The sequence below is a fragment of the Pinus tabuliformis genome, chromosome 3_2 (assembly GCF_031772625.1).
Source record: "Pinus tabuliformis cultivar Carrire ecotype Pingquan chromosome 3_2, CPIR1, whole genome shotgun sequence".
Lineage (NCBI taxonomy): Eukaryota > Viridiplantae > Streptophyta > Pinopsida > Pinales > Pinaceae > Pinus > Pinus tabuliformis.
Window position 1 is genome coordinate 944983114 of NC_142302.1, and position 18768 is coordinate 945001881.

The 18768-nt window shown below is 36.4% G+C and overlaps 1 pseudogene; it reads right to left on the reverse strand.

The window, feature by feature from the left end:
• Positions 1-747: 747 nt before the first annotated feature.
• On the reverse strand, positions 748-10572 carry LOC149183754 (uncharacterized; annotated as a pseudogene).
• Positions 10573-18768: the final 8196 nt, after the last annotated feature.

Sequence of the window (18768 nt, forward strand, 5' to 3'; positions counted from 1 at the left end):
CTCCCCAATGTATGGGATGTGCCTGTCAATCCAGTCCATCCTAACATCCTGTTTATGTAGCTAGAATATGATCTTCTCCATATCTCTCTTGTAGTTGGGGAGGCCCTACATGGTGACTGCCATCCCCATAGAGATTTGTTCAAGTGCTTTGCCTAGCAGACTTTTCATCAGAAAATACAGATATAGGGTGTGCTTGAACTAAGTTATTCATCCTCTTGTGGTTCTTGGGTCAGGCACCATTATTCTCCAGACTTCAATTTCATCATCTAGTTCCAGCTCGTTCTTCACCTGTTCTTCCCAGCCATCTATCAGTTTTTGGATTCCCTTGTCCACTTCCTCTTTGTAATTCTCGGTTGCCTCAGCTATGATGCGCTCAGCGGCCTTGCGACCCTTGCGGCCATCTGTCCTGCTTGGGCATTTGGTTGCTCGGGTTTCCGGGCCTTTGTTGCCCCAGGCGCGGCCACGTCGTGCTGGAGCCATACCATGCTGGCTTATAACCTGTAAACAGTTCGACATCGTTAGCTTCCTTACCTCTTCCATCGCAACGCAGTGCAAATGTGATACCCATACTTCAATACCATGCCTGTCCTGCATCGGGCAGAGGCACCCCTGTGCCCACAGGTGGCCAATGGTTATGGAATTCAGGTAAGAGTCCCCAGGCTTATCTTCCTGCCTTGCACCCTTTCCCTGGTACTGGTATTGGTCCCCCTCGTGCGGCCATATCTTGGCTCACAGACCCATCTGTGGCTACGTGCTACTAGTGCTCCCATACCCGCCGACCCTTGCCTCTGCCTGCCAGTTCCAGTGTGCTTCTAACTCACCTCTCTGCCTCTCATGCCCCCCGAGATCCTTGGCAATTCCCCTATGGTCTTGCCTTGCCATTCGCTCGGATTCACTTAGCCCATTACCCACCCTGCTAGCTTCCCAACCGGAAGGCTGGTCACTCCAAATCAACCTTGCATCGAGGCTTCTCACGATGCCCACCGTGCCATAACCCCCGCTTCTGCTCAAGAGAAAAGTCAAAATAGCACAGAGCCAAGCGAAGGTTCCCTCTTGTCTACCCTGGTTTCTCCCTGGCTGAGCTAAGCCTCTCTAGGGTGGCCTTGCGCCTCTCCCCCCTTCCCAGCAACTCTCCCTCCGACTCATGGGATTTCCCTTGGAACCCAACCAGAGCATACGAATTAAATAGTGCCAGGGCCAGACTACATACTGGATGGTCGACGCTTTCCCTCGGCCTTCTCTGCTTCTCCTCCCTTCCGCTTTACTGCTCCTTCCTTCCCCGCTATACCTTCCGCCTTCCCCGCACGTCCAATACTCCTTCCCCCTTTGCCACCTTCCCTTATGTCGCCCTTCACCACCTTGCCAGCCCACCTCCCATGCAATCAAGGCAAAGGACACCGGACTCCCCGTCTTGAGCATGTGGGGTGCGGCTACAGTGAATTTCATTGTCTAGCCCATGTCCATTCACTGTTGGCACCTCTGACACCGCACTCATCTCGATCAGGGGCTTGGGTTGTCTGGTTCTATCTTCCCTCGTAGAGTCCCAAAGAAATTATTAGGTTAAACAAAAAATTCATTTAAAATTTTGCAATTCCCAATAGTTTGAGGAATTGATCTTCAAAATTGTTATTTGATAAATCTAAATATCTAACGAAAACTAAACCACTAATGCCAAATATATTATTATTATTATATGCATCTAAAATGAGTAAAGCTTTTAATCGACCTAGGCTAAGTGGGAAGATCTAGTTAAATGGTTGTTTGATAAATAAAGAAAGGTAAATGACGTATTTGCTTCGGGAATACATGGAATGTTATTAGTGTCTGTGTACAACTCAGATATACCAGTACAATTGAATACCGTGGGAGGGATGTGGCCACTTGTGAGTTGTTGGATAAATAAATATAAGATATGATTTTCATTAAACCCGTGACTGAAGAGATCGGAGCATTCAATTTGTTTCCCTCACCATTTAACGATTGGAGTGAAGATCAGTTGCTAATCAATGCTCGAATGCTTCCATTTATGCTATTGTAATCCAACTAAAGTGTTTCCAGCTGACCAGGCGACCAAATTCTGATGGGATTCGACCACTCTAATTATTGTTGTCAATATTTGATTTTGTAAGTGAAGAGAAGTTTCCCAGAGAAGTTGGGATGCTTCCACTCAAAGTATTGTCATCCATGAAGAAATATTCCAACTGCACCAGATGACCCAATTCAAATTGTTGGTGTAAATCTTCAATTTTGTAAGTCAAGTAGTTTGCAAGTGAAGTTGGAATGCTTCCACTTTTATTATCCATTTCTCACTCTCCCACTCCAACTTCCTTCAAAGTTAAACAGAATGAGTTTGGTTGTTATTCACTATGTACATATATGTATTTATAATCGTAATAACAGTTGTCATATAAGGACAACAATGAAGCAATTTGAGTTGGAAAAGTTTAATGCAATGAGGAAATTCAGAGAAAAGAGAAAATGATGGTGTATTGAATTGATTCAGTGAGGTCAACCTAGTGAAGAAAGTGGTGGAAAATCTTCAATAACTTAATTGGAATTTTATGAATTTTGTAGCAGTCACATAAATTTAATTCTACATGCTCAGAGAAAACGAGACAGAAGGAGAAATGGTATTCTTGACTTGGGAAATGAGAAAATGTTGACTTGGGAAATAAAAATGTTGTACTGGAAAATCATTGGAACTTCATTGAAATTTCGTTAGTTGCATATTTGAAAAAAAAATAGAGAAAAATGGGCCTGTTCATTTTGATGGGAAAAAACGAGAATGGAGACCAAAGAATCTTCTAGATGTTCATTGAAATTTAAACTTGCGGATCCAGAAAGAAGAGTAGAGAACGAAATGGATTTGTTAATTGATTTGAATTTGGGGAAAAAAATGTGGAAAATTGGAAATAAAATTTGGAAAAAGAGAAGAAAATTGGCTCTTATTTCAAATATCAATGGAAATTTTGAGTGGTTCATAAAATTTTTAATGTTGTAGATATGGGGAAATTTTTTTGAGAAAAATGAACTTATTGACTTGACATTCTAGTTTTGTAAGTGGAAGATAACAAAATAGAGAAAGAGAAAGGAGATTAGAGAGAAATAAATACAATGGCTACAACTAATATTCTACAAAGGCTTCAAGATGGGGGACGCGGGTGTGGGGAGACACGTAGAGGGATGTGTGGGTGTACCCTCAAATTTTAAGGAAATTTAGGGGGGACGAGGAGAAGCGAGGGTATATATATGTTTCTCCAATGGGGTGGGCACATATAACAATAGGGGGCTCTTGTGGGGTGAGTCTTCCACCTTGACGATGTGATGTGCATTAAAGGGCAAGGGGTTTGGCTCTTCCCCGACATGCATTTTCATGTGGTGTACATATGACTATTAAATGGACATGGAGGGTGGTGGGGAGAGACTTAAACCTGGTGGTATGCCAAGGTGGTTGGGTTTGGAGCAAGGTCGAGGAGCCGATCTCCCTGCCACTAGTGTCTAAGCTTTGCTCTTGCACTGAGAATTTTGTGCTTTGGTTAGGGTTTGACAAGCGGTGGCAAGGGGAAAAAGTTTGTCAAAGTGGTGGGTATTTGTAGAAAGAGTTAGCATCTGGTAACAAAAGTTGATCGACATCCTTCCCTATCAATTATGTTTTGACTATTCATGTTTTTTTATTCCTGGCTTTTCTCCATTTGTTTATAATTATATATGGTAACCTTGTCCTAATATAATCGCTTTGATAGTTAAATTTGGTGTGCTAGAGTTTGAGGTTGATTTGCAGAAATTGGTCCATGCTCTAGATTTTCTTGGTAGAAGTGTTAGTGTTATTAGCTAGCCAATGAGTGTTGATAGTTATGCTTGGTTTGTTCATGTCGATTCTCATAGCTTTGACTACCTGGTTTAAAATGGTGGGTTTAACCGTGGCATGCATTTTCTTTGGGTATGTTTGTGCCTTTGTTTGACGCTCATAGTACTATGGGTTTTAAGGGAGGAGGTGACTATTACCCTCCTATGCCTGGTCGAAGTGGTTCATGCCTTGGCCTAGTCTAGTATCAATTGTCGAGAGTTAATAGAGGTTTTACTATTAGTCTGTGTATTAAAAGTATTCATGTTATAGGTGGGCACTCTCTTCAAACTATTGGTCGTGGGTGTTCGTGTGGAAATTTGAGGATTGATCCACTCCCACTTCCCATGCATCCCAAGCAACACATGTGTAGTAGGAGGGGTGGCGGCGACAACAACTCAAATGGCCAACATAGGGCTCAACTATTTTCCTAGGACTCAGCCACAAATTATTTTAATATTGTTCCTCTAGAAACTTGGCAAGAAATTATGAATTGTAAATCATGGTGGGAGTTGAGAAGCAACCTTATTCTGACTTTGAGATATTGGAGGAGGTTTCTTGTTAGGTTCTCATCCGTAGTCATACTAGGGGATGGAGAAAGAAATACCACAATGTAGTTGCACTACACCGGCAATGAAGACCTTGCTTGGCTTGGTGTTGAATGATAAACAAGTGGAGAGATACAATGTGTTTGCCTCCCTAGAGGACATTGAAACGATGCAGAGGGATCGACATTTTTTCATTGATAGGCTTGATGCAAGGTTGGCCCATGTATAAGGGAATCTTCAAAGTGACTTTGATATTGTTGCTCCTTTCAGTTTGAGTGCAAAGGACCCAAATCCTATTTCTTCTTCTGACTCTTAATGGTTGATAAGTCTGCTAGTATATCTCATCTCTTCCTATGTTTTGTATTATGTAACTAGAATGTTTGGTTTTGCTTTTTGGGTTTCTTTGAGGAGGATAAACAAAGGATTCTCCTTATTCCCTTGGAGGTAGTGAGAATCACCATACATGATTAGAAGAAACAACATTATACTCTAGTTATGAAGACATTCTAATGTAATAATTTTTTTTAATTTACAAAATAAAATAAAATACATATTCAATAATGAAAGCATAAATATATTTATCCACATATAATTGAATTAAATAATGAAATACACTGATCCATATTCATCGTTCATATTGGTACATATATAATTCACATTCATCATTCATCCATATGCCAGAAGATTCAATAATGAAATGCGTGGATTTCAGAATTTACATTGATTTAAAACTTAAATTCATCATTCATCATTCTAGAATGTAAATTGCTTTAAAATTTAAATTCACCATTCATTAGTTTAGAATCTAATTAGCACTAAGAAAAATATAATATAGTAGATACTAAAGTCTAAATATTAGAATAGTAAATTTATATAATTCAAACTCAAAAGGGGTGTTTCTAGGTGTCTCCCTTTTGAAGGGGTGCACCGAGAAGCACTCCTTTTGAAGAAACACACCCCCACACTAGTTAAACTTTTTACCTATGTTTTCCCAAAAAGATGATGCGGGGAAAATTTTCCCCGCTATCCCAGGGGTGTGGATGTGTACAACCTACCTTGGAGGGTGCATCCCTGTGAAACAATAGCTACAAATGTAGTTGTCATACAAAGTACTAGCCCATAAGAAAAATGAAGAATATAAAGACTTGATTTACTGGGGGCAAGAAACAGTAAGAAACGGTTAGAAAGTTGGGGAAAATCGTTCCAAAAATTAATTGGAATTTTGTGTCAACCATTAAAAGAAAATGAAAAATGTATAATAATTTGAGTTGAAAAATTGTGATATAATGAGAAAATTAAGCGAGAGAAAATGATGATATATTGATTTGATTTAGTGGGGGCAAGAAAGAATGGCACAAAATTCCAATTAACTTTTGGAAAAAATTCCAATTAATTTTTTTCTTGGAATTTTGTGCTATTCATATAAAATTTAATTTTAGATATTTGAAAAAAAAGGAAAAATGAGCCTTTCCACGTGTAAATTTTTTTATGAGTCCACATTATTTAAACGTTTTGTATAATTTTTTTTTTTGATTTTTAAAATTTTTTATTTTAGTTGACATGAGCAAAAAATCAACTTTGATGAAGCATTGACAGCATTACACATCATACTGTAAAATAAACTTCCTGTCTCAACTATAAAATCAATAAAAACTGATTAAAAAAATCAATCTTAAAAAAAATGAAATTAAAAGAAAATCAATCTTACACCACAAACAAACAAAAAAAAAATGAAAAGTAAAGACCGAAAACTCTGGATATTATTGGAAATTTGTTGAGTCGATAGAACTTTAATGTTGCATACATAAATTCAATCCCGCGTATTTACTAGTTTTGTTTAGTTGATATAAATTCAATGATACAGATAGAACAATGAACACTGTGAAATGAGATGGGTAAAAGAAAATGTGGTCAAATTCTTAACAAATCCAACGTTCTAGTTGATTGCATTTATTTTTTTGTCGTTTGATATAAAATTTTTAAAATTTTGGAATTTTTTTTAATCGAGAGAAATCATGTTTGAGTAGTTTTTAAACATACATAATTTTTGGGACTAATTCTTTCCATCTAACTGTTTAATCACAACCATAATTTTTTTTAGAATTTTATAAATAAAATAGTAAAAACCTTAAAATGACATAGACAAAAGAAAATGTGATTAAATTCTTAATAAATCTAGCGTTTTATTTTGATTTTTTTTGTTATTAGACATAAAATTTTAAAATTTTGGAGATTTATAGTTTTTTCAATTTCGATAACAATGTAATTCAACATAAATTAAAAGATATAAATAAAATTAAGGGTAATATGAAAACTTAATCGTATAAAATGATTTTATTAAAAAATATATATGTAGTAGACAATACATCATAAATATTATTTAACATTTATATGACAATTTTATTAAAAAAATTATATGTAGTAGAGAATATATCATAAATATTATTTAATATTTATATGACAATTTAATTCACCTCATAATAAAGTTAATGATTATTGTTTGCATCTTTATGTAGGGAATCATACACTCCATAGAAGAGTTGTGGTCTGTTAGGTGGTAGACCCAATACCCACTCTTTGGCTCTCTTGCAAAAGATTTACACACTAACTACTCCCCAAATTCCAATCCCAAATCCAATCTCCAATGCCACTAATGACATCTTTTCATCTAGATGCTCTAGCCGTCCTACTTTAATATGGGCAGTGCTATTATTATTGCCACCTTCTCTTGTTGTTATTTTTCTTTGCATTGGATGAATCCAAAGGACACCCATAAAAACACTTATTCGTTTCAAATGAGGTTGCTCTAAGTGTGGAAAATTGTGTTCCTCTTGGGATTGGCCCACAAAGGTTATTAGATGAAACTTCCAAAATGCCAAATTATATAGTCTAGAGAGCTCTTTAAGAATTTTCCCACTCAAATTATTCTTGGACAAGTCTAACTCTTCCAAAGTAGAAATGTTACTTAGATATGCAGGTATTGGCCCTTCTAATTGATTGCTAGATAGATTTAGCAATCACAACCCATTCAAAGTTCCTAGGCTCACAATTATTTTTCCTATAAAATTATTGTTGGACAAATCAAATATAGTGGTTTTACTTGACATACATGATAAAGTATATACTTCTTTTGATATCAATTGAAATTTCCCCACCTCTATCACTATTAGGTAAAAAATTGTTTACAAATCCCAGAAGTCTTAAAAAATGTAATGGAATTCTTCCAATAAATCTATTGTTAGATAAACCAACACAGACAATTGGATGAAATTTATTACCCATTCAAGAATGCCACCATAAAAATTATGGTAACTAAAATTCAAATATTCTAACCCCACTAAAAAATTCAAATAATAAAAAATTTCGAGATAAATTTATTTCTTCTCGAATCCAATAACTCAATGTCTCACATCCAATAACTCAGTACTAGCACAATTAGCAAAAAGATATTAGAAGTGCTGTGAGAAATTGTTAGAATTAACAAAGGTTTTTTTTTTTTTAAATGCAATAGCAAAGATATTAGAAGTGTCCATGAGAAATTGTTAGAATTAACCTAAAGCCTTTTTAAAAATATGCGATTGCTAATATTTTTAGAGTTTGGTCCTTCTAAATTATTATTTGATAGGTCTAAAAGTACACAAGTGCTTTCGAATAGAACCCTGGAGCCATTAGCACTAACGTCAAGTATTATTAATGTTTTCAGCTGCCCAATCTCAAGTGGGATTCTTCCACTCAAAGCATTACGAGAAAGATTCAAAAACCGCAATAAAAAGAGGCTGCCAATTGATGGGGAGAGCATACCATTCAATCCGCAATTTGTGAGTATAACGACAATCACTCGTTTAGTGTTTGGTCTGCACGAAATTCCGTTCCACAGGCACACGTTATCTGAGTTTTTGGCCGTCCAGTTGGAGAGCCATCTATATATTTATAATTAATAATTATTTTTAAAAATGTAAAGAGAGGCCGTTAAGATTGTTGAATTAGATTTGTTGAATTAGAAAAGTTGTATTTGGGTGGTGTGTTTGTGTTAAGTTGATAATATACAATTAAAATAATAATTAAAATATTAAAATGATGAAAATTAACTGAAATATAATTTAAGTTTATTTTACTATTGAAAAATTTAAAACCATTGTAAAAAAATATTAATCTCTAAAATGAACAATTTCTACTAAGAAAAAACAAATTACTTTTGAAAAAAATAACATGAACTCCATCTCTCATTAGATTTACATTATCCACAAGCCTACACATACTGATGTAGCTCAAAAATATCATAATAAATGATTCTCAACCCAACCGAATAGAATCCAATAATTTTTCAGAGTGATACCAAGTAGGTAATGATGAACTAACAATCTATACACAAAATCCTTATTTTAGCACACAATATTGTCAAAAAGGATTGTTGAATTAGCATTGGTGAAAAGGATTGTTGAATTAACATTGGTGATTTGAAGGTGGTTTCTGTTCGTGAACCTTCAAAGACAATTTATAAACAGATTTTACTCAACCAAAAAATTTGCAAATATGCAATGTTAAAGTTTTCCAATGCTGCATTAAAGTTTTCCAATGCTGCATTAAGAATTGGATCCGGCTTTAGAAATACTCCAAAGGATTGGCATGGGCAGCTACTACACTTATAAGCTCACAAGCAATTTTTAGCAATCCTTGAACATTATGCACCACATATGCAAGGGCCATACGTAGAAAAAGTAGTTTGCCTTTTACCAAAAGAGCTTGGGAAGATCTTGGAGCTGTTGTGCAAAGAACCAATGGTTTGAGTGTGTAAGTTTTCACAGTTAGTTATTAGATTGTTTGAGTTTTCTTGGATATAAAATATGTAAAAATATGTGAAATATCCACCAAACAAAAAAAATTGCCCAATTTGTATACAGAGAGCTTAAATAAATAGGTTTTTTGAAAATAAATATACCACTTTGTAGTTGTGAGAAATAAAAAATGTTCAAACAAATCGTTTTTCTGAAAATAAATATACCACTTTGTAGTTGTTAGAAATAAAAAATGTTCCGTGGACAGATGTCACAATATGCAAAACATATTGCAAATAATAGAAAGAACAAATTATCAATCACAGATAAATGTGGTAAAAGATTCCAATTTACCATTCGTAACCAGCGTACTCGCAAGTATGGTGGAAGAAAATTCAAATTTATGGGCTAGTTTAGTGCATCATTTTAAGATTGTTGTTTGTTAATGCAAATAGATAAGCAAAATCACAAAATACTGTTGAATCTAAACGTATGACATGAAGCATAAAATTTAAGAAAAATAATTTGGTTAGAGCACCAATATTTTTGACCAGTGTAAAATGATAAACAGATTCACGAAATACTTTTCTAATCCTGTGAAATGAAGTGTCAAATTTGAGTGCAAGGGTTTGGTTTGAGCAACAATAATTTTGATAATCAATTTAAATATATTTCATACATCCAATACCAAATCTTCTGTCAGAGCAACCAGCCACCGCGGCCTTTGACGAGATTGAGCTCCGGGTCGACTTCGTCAGCGCCATCGATGGCGAGATCAATGTTGGAGTGATCATCAAGCACCGAGAGTGGGATGCCCAGAGACGCTGCCTGCTCCGCAGTGCGCTTGGAGGTGGGGACGCCCACGATATCTTTCAGCTGCCCGGCCTTCATAAGCTCTCCGATTCTGGCCACGACAAAGGCAGCCGTGGACCCGGTGCCCCATCAGAATAACATTCCGCTCTCTACATGTTCCACAGCTTTATCTGCAGCCAATCTCTTCAACTGATCCTGCGTCAGGACGCTAGTCGACGAGGACATGGCTCTCTGATAATCTGGCAGTGTTTAGGCTCCTGTTATAGTTGAAGTGAAGGTGGGTATTGGAATTCAAGGGCTTCCACTTATTCAATTCTGAGGAGGAGGACAGCGAGGGTAACGTAGAAAATGCAGCGCCCGCTGCGATCGACATTGCCATGGAACCCTGAGACTATGGACACAACTTCAACTATGTCGATTGCATATCGCAACGATCCATAAGGTCGCTTGACCAAAGCATTTTGCAGTTGTTACAAAGCGATCCCTTAAGGTCACATGACGAAAGCATTTTGGAGTTGGGTTACAATAATCCCTTCCAGAAAGAGAATCGCATTGTGGCCGCCAAGGGATTTCAGTGTTAGGTGTGTTTTTTTTTTTTACATATGAAAAATGATAATAAAAAATGAATGAGATATTGTTTATTGAATTCTAAGGGCTTTAAGTGTTAGGTGTGTTTTTTTTATAAAGTTTCTCATATAAAAAATAATAATAAAAAATGAATGAGATATTGTTTATTGAATTCCAAGGCTCTTTTTAGAGGCAGCGCCTAACCAGCCATATATCAAGTATTAAATGCACCCGGAGATGCACGCGAGATAATCCGTTAACACACGAATTTGAAAACTCGTCACTAAATTAAAAATGGCATTTTGCGTGTTAACGGGCTATGTCGCGTGCATCTCCGGGTGCATTTAATACTTGATATATCGCTGGTTAGGCGCTGCGAGGTCATGGTGGTCCCACTTTTCCACATTACTTATGCGTTACACAAGGTTTTCTTCACTTTATGTTGTATACCACCACTTTTCCACATTACTTATGAGTTGCACATGGTTTTTTTCACTTTATATTGCTCGAAAATCTTAATGGAGGACGTGTGTTCACAACACAACACAAACTCTATGGATTTCGTACGACATGCATTGATATTATGCATAAATGTAGTTATGGTGCACACGTCATGTGCAAAGGAAAAAGGTATAAGTGTGGTCATAGTGTACACATGTTAGGTGTATAGGAAAAATGTAGACAAAATTATGAGATGAATTGATTTAAAAGAAAGGTTGTTATATGAAGTGTTGCATGTGAACAAAAATGTAATTTGAGTTGAAAAATTGCAAGGCATAAATAAAATTTAAAGAGAGAAAATGAACTGCAAAAGAGCGGAGCCAAATGAAAGTGAAGAAAGTAATGGAAATTGAATTTTTAAAGGTTTTTGTGGGAAACAAATCATTGACAATGGCTAGTTAATGTGTAGGTTGTATATACCCAAAGTTGGATAATGTATGTACTGAAATTCAAAGATAGGCATAAATAGTCTCGCGCATTTACGATTGGGTCCCAGCAACCCCGTTGTAACAGCGTTACTTAAAATTCTATGTAAAAATATATAAATACCATGGATGATGGGACACGTATTCCAAGTTGAATGGTGGGCAAGACATCCTAGGGGGGCGTTCATTTGGTTGTTTATGGCTAAGGAAATTGGCAAAGGCAATGGCTAAGGCATTAAAGAGGCAAAAATGTATTTTGGTACATTTATTTATGAAAATAATGGAGATTAAGAGAAAGGGAAGGTGAAAGGTCACATGTTGCATGTGAGGAGGAAATTGAAAGAAAATAATGGAAAATGAAGAAAATAGAGGCCTCATTAATAAAAAGGCTTATGAGGATCAATGGGCAAGACTTGGTCAATTTAGCTTTGGAGCTCTCTCATTATTCTCTCTCTCTCTCATACTCTTGGATACTTTTTTCTTGGAGCACTCTTGGAGGGTGTGGCATACTTGGATTCTTGGAGCAAGAAGGCAAAGGAAGAACATGAAAGCACAAGAAGGCATCGACATCAACAACTACATCATATTTGCTGACAGGTATCAAGTTGCATGTATCATTTATTGACTACTTTTGGCATGCATGACACATGGATGTGGTTTCTTGGTTGTGATCTATCATTGGCATGGAGAATTTCTTGGATCGACAGTGGATTGCCTAGCCTTGCCATTTCCTGGATAGCCATGGTGATTGTCAGTTTACTTTCATTGCTTTGTTTTTGTTGGTTCTCATGTTTTCTTAGCTTGGGTCGAGTTACTAGTCCTGGAAGCCCTAGTTGAACAAATGCACTGGAAACCCTGTAACAGCTTGGGTTGAGTTACTAGTCCTAGAAGACCTGGTTGGACAAACGCTCTGGAAGCCCTTGGCGAGTTGAGTTACTAGTCCTGGAAGCCTTAGTTGGACAAACGCTCTGGAAGCCATGTATAAGTTGTGGGTTGAGTTACTAGTTCTAGAAGCCTTGGTTGGAAAATCCCTCTGGAAGCCATGGAAGGCTTGAATGGAGACCAATCTGATGATGGTTTTTGGTGATGTCCGACCGTAAGGTGGAATAACTGTTTGATGGATTATGGTGGGTGCCCTCTGGAAGCCCTGGATGAGTTTTGATTGATGTGTTCTATGAGATCCCACATTCATGCTTGGAATATGGCATGGGGGTGATTGGCTGAGGAGAGACTTTCTCAGCCAATCTATGGTCGGGTGGAATGTGGTAGTCTCATCTTCAGTTGGTTCAGTGCATTTATTAATAAAAAAAATCATCCCCTTGATTTTCATGTGCAAATATATTGATGTATATATGGATTTTGATGACTGATATGTTTATTGTATTTTTGTTCCTATTATATATATATATATATATACATACATATATATACATACATATATATAGATACATATATATATATATATATATACATATATACATACATATATATAGATATATATATATATATATATATATATATATTATGCACATTTACCCCGGAGGTTGTTATAAAGTGGTATCAGAGCATGGTTCAAACACTTCGACTCGATGGGCTCTATCATAGGTAAAATGAATAACAAAGTTTAATTTTTAGACCTTTCTATCATATATGTTATAACTTTTCTTCTGTGGAATATTAGAAGTCAAAAATTTGTCCATACTGAAGGTAAATCCGACTGATAATGTGGTAAAATTTTCAAATATTGCTTCACAATACTTTAGGAATTATGATCTAAGGAATATGACCTTCCTGAATGCACCTTTAAAGAGGTCACGCTGACATTTTTGTTATAACTTTTCTTCTAGGCACTTTCAGGTGCTGAATACTTTTTCCACAATTAGGGAAATCCCATTGATATTGTGATAAAAATTTCAGACATTTATTCTCTATATTCTAGGAGATATGATGAGTGGAAGTCAAGCTTTCTAGATACTCCTAGAATTGTGCACCAAATATGATTGTGTTGGTATTTTTGTTATAACTTTTCATCTATGAAATATCAGAAGTTGAAACTTGAACCATACTGAGGGAAAATATCATTGATCGTATGGTTCAGTTTCCATAACTTGTACTACTATAGTTTAGGATAAATGCATCTAATCATTCGCTATATTAGTTTGCATGCAAAGTGTTTGATGAAATGCTTAAATGGTTCAATAATTAATTGCATGCAAACTGTTTGATAAAATGCCCCAATAAGTATGTTTTTTGAGGTTGTGGATAGTATTGATGTGTAATAGTATTTCTGTAGTTGATATATGCTTACTTTTATGCAAATAGTTTTCTATATTAGTTTGCATGTAAAATGTTTGAATAAATGCTTACATGCAAATGTAATAGTATAGTAGTTGTTTGTGGAAAATGTAAAAGTACATTAATTGTTTGAAGAAAATGTTATTTTTTCTTGGATGGGATAGTATTGTAGTATGATAATATGGATGTAGTTGATCTATGCCTATTTGCATGCAAATAATTTGAAGAGTTGCATGTAGGGAATTTGAAAGGTTGCATGCAAAGAATTTGAAAATTTGCATGTATAGAAATGGAAAAGTGGCATGTTTTTAGTTATTATGTTACAAGTGGAACAAGCGCAATGTTTTTGACTTAGTCTCATACAAATGTATGAGAAATAAAAATCAATTTATTTTCAAGTGTGGTCAAATTTAGTAGAGCTTTAGAGATCCCATTTCCATAATTTGACATTGGAGATTGGGCAATTAGAGTAGCTCCCTCCTTCTACCTTACTTTGGACCATGGATAGTAAGGGGGTATGCTTATAGGTTGTTAGCATTGGTGAAAATTGATTTCAAATTAACACACACAATGTATTGATTTTTGGAACATTCCAGTGACTGTGTATGGATTATATGTCACTTACATGTTGATTTCATGATACTTACTTACATCTTTGTATGTTAGGTTACATTTTTGAATATTTTGATTACATGTATTAGTCTTGTAGATTGATTACAAGGACTAGTCGATTATGTTCGACTACATGCATTTACGCGTAGGTGTAGTTGACTTGACATTGCTTATGCATACTGTTGGTTGCATGTGGCAATGTGTGCAATGGAGTAATGGTTGTTGTCATGCATGAGGTCATGGTTTGTGTACTTGATATGGTCAGGCATTGATCACTGGACTCTAGCTAGAATGATGCATATATGGTTTTGTACTCATTTGTTATGTGTGTATAAGTAGTTGTTATGCATGTATGGTAGTGGCTATGTTTATGTATGTATAGTAGGTCAAACATGCTAGTGGGCTCCAGTATTGCAGCAATGATGTTGCAACTCCTGGGACTCCCTTATTTACTTTTATCAACCCGGTTGTTCGTAACAAACTTTGAAGCAACGGTGCTATATGCACAAGTACTAGCTCTTGCCGCAGGCTGTCACTTGATTAGCGGGCACAAGTCCATTAGGAACTTAAACCAACTTCTATGAGCTCTTAGAAGAAGCTTTTAACTGTGATGGATGAAAGCTAACTCAAAAGAGGCTAGTCTACTTGAAGAAAGAAGCTGAAAGCTGAAAGGAAATGCAAACCCTAGTTTTACCGACTAACCCTACTGGTGCAAGAAAAGAGATGAAAGCAGTGGAAACGGATGCCCTTGGCTCTTAGAAAGGTAAAATACATGTGACTAAGATACTTCTGAAGTGAAATCTGGAAAAAGCATCTTTTTGGAATTTTTGACTAATCTTGCAGAATTATTATGCATGTGCTTTAACTGTTTTTGACTGTGCAGAGGTTGATTGGCGAAAGGAAATGAAGTGGGCGCTTGCAGGAGGTTGGGAAGGTGAGAAGAGGGCCTAAGGGGTCCCTAGCACCCTTCCAGAGATTTTCACAGCGATCAGATCTCGAGAAACTGCTCACGTGAACTTCTACAGGAAGTCTGCAGGGGTTCTATAGGAACGGTCGAAAGTGGATTTTAGAGGGTTGATGGTGGAAAAACAGTGGGAAAGTGGACATGAAGGATGGATAACGATGTTAAGGAGTCTAAGACCTAGTAAATTGAAGCTAAGGAGTGATGAAGGTGGTTGGATTTGTTCAAGGATGGAGGGAGCAATGTTGCACAAGAATGTAGAAATTAGGGAAAAATTGGGAAAGTGTGGCAAATGAAGGGAAGGAATCTTAGATTAGGTGTTGGAGCAGATTGTATGATGGAGGAAGGGTAGATAGGGATGTATTACAGGTGCTTTGCACACTATTTTCCAAAACTGATCGAACAAAGACTGTCAAAACCAAAGATCTATCTATTTTGAGCTAATTTGACCTAAAAACCAGACACGTGATGAACATAAGTTTACAGACAGGAAATCATGCAAGATAGCTATGGAAACTAAGCAAGAACAGATCTAAACATGCAAGTACAACTGATATCAACTTTTCCAACTTAAAATCTAACACTAGCAATTGCATTGAAAGGCAAAAACAATGTTTTTGTGGTAACAAGTATGCCTTGGTCTCAGTTCATGGTCCCAAGGAGGGAGAAATGAGATCAAGGACTGCTTGATAGCCTTTTTGTGGATCTTTTCTGTTACCAAACTATCAAATCAACCTGAAGCATGAAAAACTATCTCAATCATAAAAAACAACCTAAGTAACAAAGCAAGATTTTAACCTAAATAACAGAAATTATTCTATGAATGCAACAAAGACACATAAAAGTACACAAAGGAGGTACTGGCACTTGGGTTGGGGCCAAACCCAAGAGCTACAGCCTCCTAAGAAAGATCAGAACTGGTATAAAGCTGGATTCATCTTTATTGATAAAAAAATAATAGTTACATCCCAAAAAATGTCTGCAAAAAAAAGCTCGAAAATGTGCTGATACAGGGCTGCACTAGAGTGCGAAAATAGACTAAAAAGTGACTACAATCTAAGTAACAAAACTAAGGCCCTAAGCCTTCTTATTTATACAAATGGGGACCTCCAATAGTCCTCCTAAAATCAAAGAACTTGGTTTTCTGGAACTGAAGATAACATCTGTCCTACTTGACTTGCTTGGTTGCCCCTTGTGCTCCGAGTTTTTGATGGAGAATTCAAGGTAAGGGCTCATAAATGAAGGGGACACCCTCTTACAAATCCTCTCCCTTGTTCTTCCACGAATTTGGCTGCCAAATGCTCATTAAACCTTTGATTTTGTCTCAAAATTGACTAAAAATCTGCATAAAGCACACATTAGACTTTTTGGCATAATGACTAACCCAATTCACTATATTATCATAAATATGATAAAAAACATGCAATAAACTAATGAGAATGGTGGATTAAGTCAAATTAAGAGGTAAAATGAGCCCATATAATTACCCATTTCTGGTGCTCATTATCACCCCCCTACTGAAGGTGTTGCTCATCCTCTAAGCAACTAATCTATCTTTTCATCTTTGATGGCCGTGGTGGCCTCCCTATCATCCCAAGCTTCTAATGTGGTCTACTCATGTGTGCCATAAAATTCTGCCTTCTTTTCCATGTCCTTCCACTGCTCCTCTTATTCTGCTTATTTGAATTCTTGTGCTTTTCCTGGCCTTAAAATACATGGAGGCCTTCCTTTTTCTCTTTTTTTTTTTTGTTTTGTTTTGTAGGTGTGCTTAATGCAACAAGCACAACTGCTGCTTCCCTTGCCAACATTTCAGGGGATTTCTCTTTCTGCTGTTCTTTTCCTTCACTTCCTATGGAAATCTCTATGTCCCCTGTTTCTGCTTATGTCCTTGAGATCTCAGGGTGTGTCTCTTCTTTCTCTTGCTGGGTGCCTGTCTTGGCTATGGCAGCCTTCTTTTGGGATTTCTTGGCCTTTTTCTTTCTAATATTTGTCCTTTTTCCCTTCTATGTTTTTGTTGTTTTCTCCTTTTCTGTCTTAGGCTCAGTAGTCTTGTCAAATTCCTCTTTTTCCTTCTATTATTCCTCTGCTTTGCCCTCTGCTTGAATGTATTATGCTCCCTCATCAATGTTCTTCTTAATTTCTTCAGTTTTCTACCCCTCATCACTACTAGATGGGCTGATGTTCTCAGCCAAAGTTTTGATGTTATCATCCGTGGACATATTTCTGAAGATTTCTCAAGCTATGGGGACAGTATAGGTGTGTAAAGCATCTTCCACCAGTAGTTTGATGAGTCCATGGTGGGCCAACTGATCTGGGACTCCTGCATTTAGCTTTGTACCACATTCAATTAAAGACTGAAGGAGGAAATATGGAATGCTCAGTTTCTTAGCTGGAGGCAAGTCCATCCCATACCTCAATTCATGTAGCAACTTGAAATGATAACCATAAATGATGCTAAACCTCCCTTCACATGTGATATACTTTATTATTTGATAACTGACTTCACTCTAGAGAGGAGGCAAGCTTGTCCTTTTGACACTGTTTTTGTCTTCTACAAGATGCTCCTCAGGCAGAAAAAATGTTTTCTTAGCCCCTTGTCCCAATGACTTCTCCTCTTTGCTCCAAGGGAGCCCCAGTGGTAATCCAATAATTCTTTTGATGAAATCAGGGGTGAGTTCTAGGGTCAAGCCCCTAAAACTAACTATGGCATGTGTCTTCGAATGTGGTCTCAGGGACATCAAAGACTCTTCAGTCACCTCTTCATCATAACCTTGAATTCTGTCAAAGAAGGATATCCAGTTTGCCCTGGTGAAAAGGTCCACCACCTCAGGGTGCTTATACAATTTGCTAGAGTTTAAAGGTTCTTTTCTCATGAATCCTCCTAGCTGGGTGTTGAGTTTTTGTTTTAACCAACAAAGAAAAAGCTTAGGTGGAAAAAAAACAGTCAATCACTGAAACAGAGGATAGCTGAATTCGGTTTTTTTTTTGTTTTTGTTTTTGTTTTTTTTTTTTTCTTTCTGAACCCAAGAAGGAATTTCTCGTGTGTTCCTTACAATATCAAATAGCAATAATTCCTCTGTTTTAAAACTATTGTCACCTAGAATTTGATTGTTTGTTTATGAAAAGAAATTTTTATTTTATTTTATTTATTTTATTTTATTTTTTATTTTTATTTATTTATTTATTTATTATTATTATTATTATTATTATTAATTTTTTTTTTTCCCGAACAAAGCATAAGGACACAGGTTCTTTTCTCAGCACATAGATAGATATGTAAATTCGGGTTTTTTCACACACACAGGCTGGCCTCTACTGCTGCATATATCTTCCTTACAGGAGAATTTAAAAAAAAATGATGAGGAGATTTCGGATGCAGAGAAAAAACTGGGTAAACTTAGTGAAATATGCAGGTAGACTTTCACTT